The 14,530-nt window shown below is 55.4% G+C and overlaps 1 protein-coding gene across 2 annotated transcripts in view; it reads right to left on the bottom strand.

Annotated features, from left to right (window-relative positions):
* SDK2 (sidekick cell adhesion molecule 2) overlaps positions 1–14,530 on the bottom strand; it is a 348,454-nt gene that overhangs the window by 264,932 nt on the left and 68,992 nt on the right. The window lies entirely within an intron of this gene.

Here is a 14,530-nt window from a genome sequence, read left to right as displayed (position 1 = left end):
CCCAGCGCGCAGAGAATCACTGTGCAGAGGTAAATGTCAGGTTCCCCAAACCTTCCCCACGACGGGATGCAGGAGCTGTCATTACAGAAGATGCAGCAGGCTGGGGAGGTCCATCTTCTCGCAGAGCTGCTGATGCAGGTCGGAGCACAGGGCAGGGCTTGGGGTGGGGTCCGCCAGCCTCCCGCCCCTCAGAGTCTGGCTGGATCAGCTCCAGGGGGGATGGCGGGTTTCAGGGGGGAAGGGACAAGGGCCAGGTGTGTCCTCCAGAAGCCCCTGGAGGAGGGGAGACCAGGCAGCCTCTATGCCCTGGGCGGTGCCCTCAGCCATTATGGACCAGGCACCTGCTGGGTGAGGCCACCTTGAAACCTTGTGACCAACGCCCGCCACGGTGAAGGTGGGGCGTGGAGGCAAGGGCCCTGATCACACACGAGCACCTCAAACTGCAGGTGGGAAGAGTGTCGGGGGGATGCAAGGAGCACCCCATGGAGGAAGTTACCCAGCGTGATCTTAAAGGAGAAGGGGAAGGCCGGCAAAGGACGGGAAGGTGTGTGGTGCGCTTGGGCAACAGGGAGTGGCTTTTAAGGGGCCGGAGGTCAGGGTACCAGGAGATGAGCAGATGCTGAAGTTACTCCTTGAGGATGGTTACCTTTGCCATTGGTGAACTCGGAGCTGGCCTGGCACCCTCGGCCTGCAGGTGGCAGCTCTGGGGACTCGCTTTGAGAAGCCTTCTTTGGCACGTCCTGGTGTGAGGGCTGGGCCCTGTCCTGCGTGTCTCCCCCTCTTCACAGATCCCTGGGCCCAGCAGAGTCTGCAGCAGGATCTGGCATGTAGCAGGGGCTTCATCTATTGGACGGACGGATGGATGGATGGATGATGGATGGGTGGATGGATGGAGGGAGGGGTGGATGGATGGATGATGGATGGATGGGTGGATGATGGATGGGTGGAAGGATGGATGGGTGGGTGGATGGAGGGAGGGGTGGATGGATGGATGGGTGGAAGGATGGATGGATGGATGGATGGATGATGGATGGATGGGTGGATGGGTGGGTGGATGGATGGGTGGATGGGTGGATGGATGGGTGGATGGGTAGATGGATGGATGGAGAGGTGGATGGATGGATGGATGGAGGTCTGGGTGGATGGATGGATGTTGGATGGAGGGGTGGATAGATGGATGGAGGCGTTGATGGATGGATGGAAGGGTGGATGGATGGGTGGGTGGGTGGGTGGGAGAGTGGATGGGTGGATGGATGGATGGAGGGGTGGATGGATGGATAGATGGATGGGTGGATGGGTGGATAGATGGATGGGTGGATGGGTGGATAGATGGGTGGATGGGTGGATGGGTGGGTGGGTGGACGGGCGGATGGAAGGATGAATGGCCACAAAAGCCTCGCAGTCCCAGAATCCTGCCATATCACACCAAGAATCATGCTAAGAACTACCTCAGATACCATCACACCCAACCCCTTCACTTCCTAGGTAGGAAACAGAGACTTACAAAGGGGAAATGACTCAGATAACACCACCAAGGACAGCAGGGGCACAGCCACGGTTCGAGCCCAGGTCAGGCCCACATGGTTCGAGCCCCTGCCTATGGCCCCTGCAGTCGGAGCCCAGGCCCACAGCCCACAGTCTTCCCCTATCCCCCCATAGAGCTGGGGCCTTCCTAAAACCACAGCCTGGAGAGGACAGAAGGGATTCCCAGGTGGTGGGAAGAAAAGGTGCAGGGAATAGCCCTGGGGCTGGGAGAGGGTCTCTGAGGAAGCCTGGGGGATCACAGTCCTCTGCCTCTCGGGATTGAGTTGGTCAGACAAGCTGGGAGACCATGGTTCAGAGACCGTGGTTCTGGAAGAGGCAGGCTGTGATGGGGGAAGGCTTATGTAACCCAGAACTTAGATGAGCCCAAGCCCTGCCGTACACTCCGACCTCACCTCAGAAGATGACCGTCAAGGGAATGCACTGACAAACCACAGGCTGGGGGAAGGGTTTGCAAAAACACGTCTGATAAAGGACGGCTATTCAAAATTATACAAATGAGAAAACAAACAGCACAGTTAAAAAATGGGCCAAAGACTTAACAGGCACCTCACCAAAGAAGAAAGACAGACGGCAAATAAGCATATGAAAGGATGCTCCGCAGCCTGTGTCATCAGAGAAACGCAAATTAACACAACAAGCTACCCCTCACACCTACGAGAAAGGCCAACATCTAAAACGCTGACAACATCAAATGCTGGCGAGGCTGTGAAGCAACAGGAACTCTCATTCCTGCAAATGGTGCAGCAAAAACGGGGCTGCAAAGCGGTGCTGCAAGGCGGCACAGCCACTTTGGAAGACAGCTGAGCAGTTACCTACAAAACTAAACATACTCTTACCATGTGATCCAGCAATCGTGTTATTTTCCTCAAAGGAGCTGAAAAACGAGATTACATACAAACTTGCACGGAATATCTACAGCAGTTTTATGAATAATTGCCAAAACTCGGAAGCAATTAAGATTCCTTCAGTGTATATGTACATGCTCAAGTCACTCAGTTGTGTCCAACTCTTTGCGACCTGCATGGGCTGTAGCCCACCAGGCTCCTCTGACTGTGGGATCTGCAGCCAACGGATACATAAACTGTGGTCCCTCCAGACAATGGGATATCATTCAACACTAGAGAGAAATGAGCTACCAAGCTATGAAAAGACACGGAGGAACCTTAAATGCAGAGCGAATTACTATGCATTGACTTAATAAAAGAAGCCAATTTGAAAAACGACATACTGTATGATTCCAACTGCACGACATTCTGGAAGAGGCAAAACTATGTAGGCAGTAAAAAGATCAGCGTCTGCCAGTGGGGAGGAGGGCAGGGGGGATGACGAGGCAGAGCACAGAGGATTCTGGGGGCAGAGAAACGACTGCGTGCGATGCTGTAATTGTGGATACATGTCACTATGCATCTGTCCCAACCCACAGACTGGACACCACCAGGAGTGCACTGCCACGGGAACTCTGCACTCTGGATGGTAATGCCGTGAGGACGTTGGGCCATCGACTGAAATAAATGTACCGAGCTGGTGGGGAACGTGGATAGTTGGGGGGCGGGGGTGCTGTGCATGTGGGGAGGCAGGGGTCTCTGGGAATTCTCCATACTTTCTGCACAATGTAAAAATGAACCTAAGAGTAAAGTATTAATTTTATGTTTCAAGTTTTAATTAAAAAAAATATATATATATATTTTTTTTTGCTGAGCCATGCGGCAGGTGGGAACTTAGTTCCCTGACCAGGGATGGAACCACACCCCCTGCGTTGGAAGCATGGAATCCTAACCACTGGACCACCAGGAAAGTCCCATAAAGCCTTGATTTTTAAAAGATGCCAATTGGAGAGAGGTGGAGAAAAGGAGCCCCAAGGGTGTTTTGGGTGAGGCTGGGGAAGATCCCAGGGAGGGGGGAGAGGGAGGAGATGGGGGTCAGCTGTGCTGCCCCTGCCACACACTCCCTCCCCAGCCCGGGGTTGGGGCAGGATGAGGTGCCTGAATTCAACCTCAGCTGGCAGGCGGAGGAGGGAAGGATCAATTAATTCAATTAATTCATTAGGCTGACATGTCTGCGAACATCGCTCCCGGGACTCGACGGGCCTGGCAGCCAATGGTGGTTTAATGGGCACTTTCACTCTGAGATGACACCTGGGCCAGCTGCTCTTTCCAGGGCAGGAGACTCGCCTCGAGACGCGGGGGGCCGCTGGCAGGCTGGTGCCCTGAAGCGGAGGACGAGGGGGATGTCCTTGGGCTGGGAGAGATTGCTGCTCAGACAGCCCCTCCTCCAGCCCTGGGCGACCAGAGGGGAGCAGGACATGGTTGGTGGGGAGACGGGCCTCAGGGTCCCTGTGGGTCCACGGAGGGGCCAGGCCAAGTGCCCTTAAACCCCTTTCAGTTCTGACCTTCCAAGACTTGTGATCTGGAGGGGAGCTTACATCTCAGAGTCTGTGGATGGTTTCTAAACACCCAGCCACTCTGGTGTCAGAGACCAGAGAACAGGGCTGCTCTGAGAGGTGCAGGCGCGCTCTGGCCGCAGAGCTCAGCAGCAGCAGAGGTGGATGAGATCCAGCGCCTTTAGTGGCTTCCCTGTGCCGTCTCCCCGGGAGCGAGGAGGCTGGACCCAGGCTCCAGGTAGTCACACCCTAGTCCCCTGCATGCATTTCCCGGAGTGTCCCGTGCTGGGCCTTCTGCCCACCTTAGGAACTGAGGGCAGGTCTGCAGCAGCGGGTGGAGCCTGTCACTGCACCCCTTCCCTCCTGGCAGGGCCCGCCAGTCCCACCCCAGATGGACTGTCCCACCCATGAAGATGTCCCTAAACGCTCTCACTGGCCTCCATCAGGCTCCTGGTCAGAAGGCAGAGAGCGAAGAAGAAACGTGTTTCAAGATGCTGGGGTGGTGCTGTCTGCTGATCACATTTTTCGTCTCGCTTAGATCCGCTGAGTTTTATTGGCCCATTTTACAGACTGAGCAAACTGAGGTTGAGAGTGGTTAAGTCATACGCCCAATGTCTCAGAGTTAGGGGGTGACAGGGGTGGAATTCCAGCGAGGGTCCTTTCTGTTCCCCCAAAGCTTGGAGGATTCCAGGCGTACCCCTGCCAGGAGGGGAGACGACCCTGCTGGTGACCCCCATCCCATCACCCCCTGCCCAGCAGAACGTCCTGCCAGGGCAGCCACAACCCAGCATCCTCATTCCTCTTCCAGTCCCTCCCGACAGCTCCCAGGGCACAAGGCAAGGCCTCCTCCTGGGGTGGGCAGACAATCCCGATCTTGTTTAGGAGATGCTGAAACTGATGTTCACAGACCATGTGGCACAGAATCTAGATGTGCTGTGTTCTCTGTTGAATGACCTTCCTCCCTCCCTCCACAGCTCTTGGTGCCCACTGGGCAGCATGACCTGCTCCAGAGACAGCTGTCTCCTCCTGAAGACGTGGCGTGGTCATTGCCCCGTCCAGGGCAGCCAGTGTGGGGGCAGATCAGGTCTGCCTCTCATCAGGTACACCCAGTCCTGCTGCTGCCCCAGGGCTGGGGTGGCCCCTGGCCCCAGCCACCGGCTCAGACCCCCCGAGACGTGTCATCCACGCCTGCAGCTGCTGCTGCCAGCTTTCTCCTTCTCAGTGCTGAGTTTCAATGACGACCCCAATTGCCTTCTAAAGAGACACATCAAGGACTCCTGTCACCATGACGCCACTGGCCTTCTCACTGTTTGCTGAGACACCGGGCGCCAGCAGCCCCTGCCCTGGCCCTGTTGCTGGCTGATAAAAAAAAAAAAAAATTGCTTTCTCTGCCAAAGGCAAAAAAACCCCAGCAAGTCTTTTCTTGTGAGGAAGCTCTTAGGCTGACCAGAGAAGCTAGAGTGGGGAGCAGGGAGGGGGCAGAGGAGAGAGGGGTGGCAAGAGAGGAGGTGGCTTTCTCTTCCAGGCAGCCTTCCTGGATCACTGTGGAGCAGGTGGCCGGCCAGCTGGGGTTGCTCACTATTGAAGAAAGCTTCCCACTACTTCTTCGCTCAGGGTTCTGGAGGTAATCTTTTACCTTTTTGCTTGTACTTGACAATTAATTTTTATTAAGTAATTTGATCCTTCAGTCATTTGCCCAGAAACCATTCTCTGAAAACCCGGCAAGTCCGGGGCACTGTCAAGGTTCAACCCCTGCCCTCAGACTGTTTGCAGGCCGAGGGTTCGGATAAGGCACGGTAAAGTGCTGTGGGCGGCGAGAAGTGGGCAATCCAGGCTGGAAGCATCGGGGAAGGCTTCTTGGAGGAGGGGGTATCTAAGTGAAGACTTGAAGGACAGATGGGGGTCAGCCAACCAGAGGTGGGGGCATGCTCTAGAGGGAGGGGACACATGTGCAAGACCCAGAGGCAAGATGTAACACGGCAGGTCCCACGTGACTGCATTTGACTGGCTGGCAGTGGCTGAAGGCTTCTGGCACGATGGCTGTTGGTGCCCTGGACTGAGGCTGGGAACCCTGGAAAAAGTGCCGGCTTGAGGCGGGAGATGGCAAGTTCCCGTGGTCTTGGGGGTGTGGGTGCTAGAGTCAGCTTGCGTCGCCTCATGCGAGCACGTGTGCATGTCTCTCCCCAAATCTCTGTTCAGTCATTTCAGGTTCGGTTCACTCGAGTTCAGTCGCTCAGTCGTGTCTGACTCTTTGCGACCCCATGGCCTGCAGCACGCCAGGCCTCCCTGTCCATCACCAACTCCTGGAGTTTACTCAAAATCAGGTCCATTGAGTCGGTGATGCCATCCAACCATCTCATCCTCTGTCGTCCCCTTCTCCTCCCGCCTTCAATCTTTCCCAGTCTTTTCAAATGAGTCAGTGTGGCTTGAAATCAGTCATGGTGGGAGCGCTTACACCATGGAAACTGGCAGCTGCTACAAGCCCAGGGCCGGCTGTTAACGCTCCCCAGCACAGCGCTGCTCCCCTCCACTCTCAGGTACATTCAAGCAGAGGAAGTTATTAGCAGGATGTCAGAAGAGGCTCTGTGCTCAGGAGAGTAACCGGGGGTAGACCTGGGTTTAGAGATGACAGCAAGTGCCGAGCCACCAGGGGCAGGGTGGAGAGCAAAGGGCAGAGCAGAGTCTGAGGGTTGAGCTCTGAGGACCCCAGCCTACGCAAGGAGCCAACCAGCAGACTGCTGGAAATGGTCCGCTCTGCGCGTCATTCCTCGTGACACTCACCATGATTTACCATCAATACTTCCTGGGCACCGGTCTTCCTAGAGGGAATTTTCCCTGCTCGACTGTAAGTTCAGTGAGGATTAAAAAAAAAGAAAAAAATCTGACGAATTCACAACTCTAGCCCTGGAGCCTGGACAGTGCTGGGCAAAGAGAGGCTATCTGGTGAATGTACGAATGAATGGACTTACGAACGAACGAATGAACGGAGAAATGAATGGCACATCCATGTGTGCACCTGTGCCCCTCTTGGTGGGCTGTCTGTTTTAGATTATACGCTGCCAGCATCCCAGGGTTCAGCTTAGGTACTTAGTAAGTCTTGTAGGAGGTGATAAGGCAGAGAGTTAGCAAAGAGAGGCAGGGCGAGTGTTAGTCGCTCAGTTGTGTCCAACCCTCTGTGATCCCATGGACGGTAGCTGCCAGGTTTCTCTGCCCACAGGATTCTCCGGGCAAGAACACTGGAGTCGGTTGCCATTCCCTCCTCCAGGGGATCTTCCCGACCCAGGGATTGAACCCGGGTTTCCGGTATCGTGGGCAGATTCTTCACCATCTGAGCCACTAGGGAAGGACGGGAGTGGACAGGAAGTGGTCCTGTCTGTGTGACCTTGGACCAGCCACTAAATATCTTTGAACCTCAGATCCCTCTGTCTATAAAATAAGAACAATGACTCCTACTTCACAGAATAGAGAATTCAATGAGATGAGGAAGTTGATAAAGGTGAGAGTACCTGGTACACAGTAGGTGCCCAACCAACACGCACCTCCTGCCACTCTGCTGGACACTAAGCCCCGTGTTTTCCAGGCTCCAGGTCACCTGGCATTTAGCTGCGTCACCCAGCCTGTCTCCTTGCCTGCTCCCTCCCTCCTTCCATGGCTCTCCCTGTGCTCTTTTCTGATATAGTGCCCTGGTTATTTCTAGATCAAGGTGAACTGGCCCGGTTCAGAAATATGCCTGATGGAGCTCTGACTAAGAGGACTCAAGCTGAACTTGGCGCTGTAGGGGGCAAGGGGAAGAGGCGGGTGGAAGGGGCAGAGAGCATGACTCCCCCTGGCCTCCCAGCCACTCTGCTCCATTAACAGAGGGTTAATGGCTCTGTAATTTATTCTTCAGAATACTACCATCCCAGGAAAGGGCCCTAACCTCCTAACCCTTTGCCCAACTGGGAAAATAGCTCAATTACTGCAAATGAGACGCTATCCCATGTGAATAGATCAGCATAAAATGATCAGTAGAGAGGGCTGGACAGGAACAGCCACCTGTCTGGACACAGCAGCCTCCCTTGGGCAGGGGGAGGGCTGGGAGGGGCTGCGGGGCCTCTCCCACTCTTACCCCTGCCAGGGCAGCCCCTCTGCCCCCATTTCTCTCCCAGCGATGTTCACAGGGCAGGCTGGAGTCCAACCAGGAAACAGAAATGACTTGATGTATTAACACACAGGAATCCACTATAGGACACTGGTTCCAGGGGAGCTGAGAAGGCAAACGGGGACAGGGAACGACGCAGAGGTTAGCAAGACAGGAATTCCCACCAGCCCTAGGAGGGAAGGGTCCCGGAGGAAGCAGGTTATTAGAACCTCGGGTGGGCTGCCGGGGACAGCACGGACAGGGCCTCCTGTCTGCCAGGAGCTGGAGTCCCGAACAAAACAGTGGCTGTAAGGAATGCCAGGGGAGACTCAGAGATGGGGGCACACCCCAGCTTCCCTCTCCTTCCCACTCGCCAGTGCCTCCCATCAGCCACGCTCAACCGGAGTCCAGCTGCCTCGGAGCCTGAGAAACCAGAAGATAGCCACCTGCGATCCAGGACAGAGCAGGGGAAGGCCAAGGAAAGGATCTGAGAGGGAACAGCCCAGGAATGGTACAGGGGGTCCTGACGGTAGCCTGAAGCCACAGAGCAGGCGGGTGGGGGGTCCAGAGCCCCTCGCCCGGCCTTGCTTCTGGCCCCGTGCTGAGAGCTCAGCCCACAGGGCTAGAGAGCAGCATTTGGCCCCTACCAGCTCCCTGTGCCTTGCTGATAAATGCCAGGGAGCTCCCACGCCCAGCCTGATCCATCAAGCTCCCAGTGGCAGGTTGCAGGGCCAGAGACCTTGCCCATCAGGAGCTTAATCTCTCAGACAAAGAGCAGAAATGCAGTCCGAGCCATGGAGACATAACACATCAAGGGCAGTTACCAACTGTCTGAGTCAGAGCCCTGCAGCTCCTGCCAGGAGCGGAGAGGGAGACTGTCTTTGGTCTTCCCTCCTCCGACGTCTCTGGAGGGGATGGAGGGAGGCCTGGAAAGGAACCCAGAGCTTTTTTTCAGGCCTTTCCCCGCTCTCCTGTATTGCTCCTCTCTGCTTAACCTAGCCTGGCCCAAGCCTTCTCTTTCTCCCTCCCGCCCTTCCTTCCTCGACAAGAATCGAAAGCCTCTGAGGCATCACTGGTTCTGGGGGGGAGCCGTGAATTCCACAGTGAGCTAGACAGGCAAGGTGGTCCCTGCCCTCACGGTGCTTGCACATAGGGTTTCCAGAACCTTCCTCAACTGCCCCCACAAGGGCAGGAAGAACCTCAGGTCTGCCCCACCCACCCTACCCTGCTGCTTCCAGAGGAGCTGAGACCCAGGCCACCCACAGACCCGGTACAGGCCTTCTTTTCCCCTGAACCCCTCTCCTGGAAGGAGGAGGTCGGAGAAGGGGGTGGGCGGGGAGGCACTGGACCTGAGGGCTGTGATTGGCTGCCACTAGGCTGACAGACAGCGGAAGAGACCAATCCAGATGGGCGGGTGGCCAGAGTGACAGTCAACCCAGCATGGGCGGCGGATGACACGGGGCCCGGCTGCCCGCCCCCAGCCGTCGCCGGCTTCGCCCTCCCGTCTGGATCGCAGCCCTAAATCTCTTTGACATAAAATATTGTCGGAGAGCCGCAGCACGGAGAGATTAAAAAACAATAAAGAGAAAGCGAAACTCTCGACTATAATTACCAGCCTCTAGCCGGCAGCAGCAAAAGACGCACTAAAATTTTAATAGGAACCACTGCATTTAATTTAACGACACATTTTTTCAATTACCAGAATAATTGTTTTATTCATAAAATGAGTTTCAATAAAGAGGGTCATTTTCCTTTGTTTTTATTATTCATTTGTGCAACATATTTGAGATAGGATTCCCTCGTGTGAAGGCAGCTTGGAGGGGACCCGTGACATCTGTGTCATGAGTGAAAGTCGGGGGGGGCAGGGGGACCCCGCCTCCGAGAGGTGGGCATCCACACAGTCTAGATGATGGCTGAGTGCGCTCTGCTAGGACACCAACCTCTGCCCCCTGCGCCGCCCACCGCCTACCCCCGGAAAACCTTCCAGAACACAATGAAGTTCATGTCACCAGACCCCTCTGCCCTCTCCGGCCACACCCACCACTCGCAATTTACTGAGCTTCCTGTGGCCACTGGGAAGGAGAAACTAGAAATTCAGCTCCTTCCATGCGAGAAGGATCCAAAAAATCACACTGCTAAACTGTGAGACAGCCAGAGCCCAGGGCCACTTGGAAGAGAGGAGGGAAGTGAGCAAAGATAGTAAGTTAAAAAAGACAGCCTGTTGCTGGGAAATTGAGAGCCCCCGAGCCTCTGTTCCTGCCCTCCCAGCATCTGATCAGATGACTGCAATGACCATCACTTACTGGGTGCTGAGCCCATCCTACCCAGATTAACTTCCCAGCAGACAACAAAGCAGGAGCTGTTGTTCCACCCACTTTAGACACGAGAAACCGAGGCTCAAAGAGAGGAAGCCACCTGTCCCAGATCTCCCTGGGAGGATGTGGGGACAGGATCTGAACCCGGCCAGGCTGACCACAGAGCTTACGGAGGACGCTACGTACGACGGCAGCTGGCCAGCTGGCCTCGAGGTAGGTTGCTTCTCAGAGTGCCCTCGGCGACTTCATCTTTGAATCAACTCGTCTGCACTTCTCTCTCTGGCTTCATTTACACTGCACTCTAAGCTCTCTCCCGGGCAAGCTCTCAGCTCGAGAGCCCTCACCCCGATCCTCTGGCGGGCACTCAGAGATAGCTCCAGCTCCCAGGCCAGGGCAGACGGTCCCAGCCTCACGCTGCTCCCGGGGAGGGAGGGATGGATGCAGGTCAGTGTGGAGGCCACTGTGGGGGCTGGAAGAGAAGGATCGGGGGAGCTCTGGGGTACCCCACTCTGGGCATGGAGGTGATGCTGAGCATGGAAACACGCTTGGTTGTCTGTTCATTCTGAACCCCATCAGAGCCAAGAGTGGGGAGACCGGACACAAGGAACCAGTGGTGGGAACCCTCGGCTGCCTCCATACCGAAATTGACATTGACGAACCAATGTCTGTGTCGAGGCCTTTAAACACACATTACCTATTAGTCCCCGGGGCTACCTTGGAAACTGGTTATTATCCCTGAGTTAATGACAGGGAAACTGAGGCCCCAAGAGGTCAAACAAGTTTTGTCCATGACCATGCCATTCACAGACTTCCCTGGTGGTCCAGTGGTTGAGAATTTGCCTTTCACTACAGGGGACACAGTTTCGATCACTGTTCGGGGAACTGAGGTCCCACACGCCACCGGGGAACTGAGCCTACGTGCTGCAACTAGAGAAGCCAGCAAGGCCCAACTAGAGAGAAGCCCCCACGCACCGCAACCAGAGCACGCCTCGAAGGCTGGGGGGCTTGCAACGGTCGAAGGCAGGGAGAAGCACGTCCCAGGTGGGGACAACAGCTGTTGTGAAGGTGTGGCAGGTGGATGGAGCACACGGCCTGGTGCGGGTGCGTGTTGGGAGCTCGCCATCAGACTCTGGACTCATGTGGCCTCTCGCCTCCTCTGTCCACTGAGCCAAGGGCAGGAGAGGAGCCCTCCCATGGACGCTTGTCTTGGCCAGGTCCCTGCCCTGGGCCGTGGGGGGAACTCAGAGGTCAAGTCCAAGCCCCACCCCTGCCATTGGGCGAGCACTGGGGCTGGCCTGAATCTCTCATTCTCTCCCTTTGCACCTCAAAGCCTGGAGCTCAGATGGAGTCGGGGGTTGAGCAAGGGCCGAGGTGGGGAGGGGACCAGGAATGGGGCTGCCAGGCACCAAGATCACATAAGCAGCAGATGTCGGCGGATTAGCGGCTCTGCCTCCAAAGCTGCTGGAGCCACTTAATATTCTGCAGACGGATCTCTTCCCTTTCATAAAAAGCAAACATGGAATTGAAATGCCGCAGACTCCAAACACCTGGGGAGGGCTGGAGGCTGGAAGCCGTGAATCTGGGGGAAGGGGTCCAGGGAAGGAGATGCAAGGATGGGAGGGATGGGGCGTGGGCCTCCCTGCTGGCCAAAGAGTGCCAGTCCCCCTGGAAGGGGAGCTTCGGGGGTGCCTCGGCCCTGGGTTTCTGAGGCTCCTAGGAAATACCCAGGACTTTGGAGGGCATTGCCTGGGGGGCGGGGGTGGCTCGGGCCAAGGACGGACCATTGGGAAAAGCCATGCCACTTGTTGAAAGTCGCTGTCAGGAAGGGAGATACTCGGGGACCATTCCTCTTCTTTCTCCTGACACCACGGACTGGGGGCAGAGACACAGCCAGGGACGTGGGAAGCAGCAGGTTGGCTCCAAACAAGCAGATCAACAGAGCAAAGCAGCAAACAGCTTTTGTTAAATATGAATAATTCCGAGAGCCCGGTGAGCTTTTATCTTATGAGCTTTTTTCTTTTTAAAATAAAGGAAGATGACTTCCTTACATTAAACGGAGCTCACCATGTCCAACCAGGACAGAGAAGAAGAGCTTTCTCCCTCAGCCTCACGTGAGACCCGGAGTTACTGGGCACAGCCTGTTGTTGTCCAGTCGACCCCATGCACTGCAGCACGCCAGGCTCTTCTGTCCTTCACTGTCTCCTGGATTTTGCTTGAACTCGTGTCTGTTGAGTTGGTGGTGCCATCCAACCGTGTCATCCTCTGCCACCTTCTTCTCCTTTTGCCTTCGATCTTTCCCAGCATCAGGGTCTTTTGGGCACAGCCCGTTATTAACAGGTGGCATTTGCTTGGGTGCTGGCTGGACAGCCGTTTGTGGCTGTTTATAAACCCTGAGTCACCTTCGGTTGGGGCATTCACATTTGACCAACATGGGACTTTTTTTTAGCACACCTTTTGTGAAAACGATTTCTTAATTCTCGTGCAGCTGTTCTCTGGTTATTCCATCTCTGTTCCCTTTGTAAACCTGTTCTGGTTTTAACAGAAATACAGTCAGAGGAATAACCTAGCTCGTCTGAGAAGAAGTACAGCATGGAGACCCGGCCGCCTGGGTTCACATCTGAGCTCTGCCGTCTGCTGCCTTCTGATGAAACAGGGAGGATGCTGGGCAGAGAAAGGAGAGGAAGGCCTCACGTTCTGCCTGTGACCTGGCACAGAACACAGGCTCTCAGCCCACAGGTCCGCGGGCAGACGTCGGAGGAGCCGGAGAATCCGAGGACGTGCGCCTGTGGTTGGCTCTGTAAATGGTCCCACCGGGTTTCCTCTGCAATCTCCCAGAATTCCTCCGTTAATGACAGTGACCCTACCCAGGCAGCCACGGATGCTTTGTTCTGAAGCTAACTTCACTTGGAAGAAAGAAAGGGAAGAGGGAAAAGAAAAAAAAAAAAGGAAGGAAAGAATGGAATGATAATCAAGCTATGTCTAATATCTGTGTGGCATTTTAAAATTATTTAAAATTATTTTGGCCACTCTGTGCGGCAAGGAACCCCGACCAGGAACCGAACCAGCGCCCCCTGCAGTGGAAGCACAGTCTTAACCACTGGACCAGGCACTTTTACACGGACTGCGTCTCCTTTTATCATCCAGCCGGTGACGTCACAGCTCGGGCTTTAGCCCATTAGACAGATGCGGATACTAAAGTCCACAAGGCCTTCCATAGGCATGTGCTGAATCGGGGTCAAGCTAACAGGGCTTCCACCAGGAGCCCCGAGGGAAGGCTGCCGGCTGGGGTCCTGACCCTCCCCCGTGGGGGTTCCCAGCCCTGAATCCTGGGGTTGTGAGTCACCCCACATGGGAGGGATGCCCACCTCCCAGCCCTTGCAGCCCCAGGCCTGCCTGCTTCCAGCTTCTTCCAGCCAGTGGCCTGGATCCCAGGATGGGGTCTCATTTCAAAGGATGAAAAATCAGCCAAGAAACAAGTAAGAGAGGAGAATACACAAGAGAAGGAAAGGGACCGCCTTTTCTAGCAGAAGAAAGAGAAAGCTAAATAGTACTTCTGTTCGCTGCTCAGTTGGAACTGCCCGCCTTCACCAGGGCCCCTGTGCGCAGGGGCCAGGACCCGAAATTGTGTCTGAGTCCAGCGGGGACTTGGGGGGCACAGCGGCTGAGAGAGGAGGACCTGTCCCACCAGACAGACGCCGGACAGAGGGACCCTGACAGACAGCACGCCACACGGGTTCACATGCTGACAGTGCAACTCGGGGAAAAAGCACTCAACCTCCCTGAGCCTCGGGGCTTCTCACTAGTAACGTAGAGCTGACATGAATACAGATACCGCCGAGTGGGTTATAAAGCCGGTCAAAGAGTTGGCAGGGCGTCTGGCACAGAGCATGGAGTGGATAAATGGAATGCAATAAAGTATAGTAATAATATTATCATATAACATAACAATATACGTTACGTTAGAAAGGGTATTCTTTTTGAGAGTTCTTGAGGTTGAGCACTTTCCTCTGACACAGGAGGAGAAGGGGTTGGGAAGGATACATGGGTGAGGGCACTCAGCTCCCAGCCGGCACTCTGGACCGTGTGGGGGCCGACAGCACCCCTCCCCACCTCCCTCGCCCCCTCCCCTCCCCCTTCCCCTGCTCTAGATAAACTACACCTCAGGGTGTC

Source organism: Bos taurus, chromosome 19 (genome assembly GCF_002263795.3).
Source record: "Bos taurus isolate L1 Dominette 01449 registration number 42190680 breed Hereford chromosome 19, ARS-UCD2.0, whole genome shotgun sequence".
Taxonomy (NCBI): Eukaryota; Metazoa; Chordata; class Mammalia; order Artiodactyla; family Bovidae; genus Bos; species Bos taurus.
The sequence above is the reverse complement of the archived record's forward strand: the minus strand, read 5'-3'. Positions and strand labels throughout refer to the sequence as shown.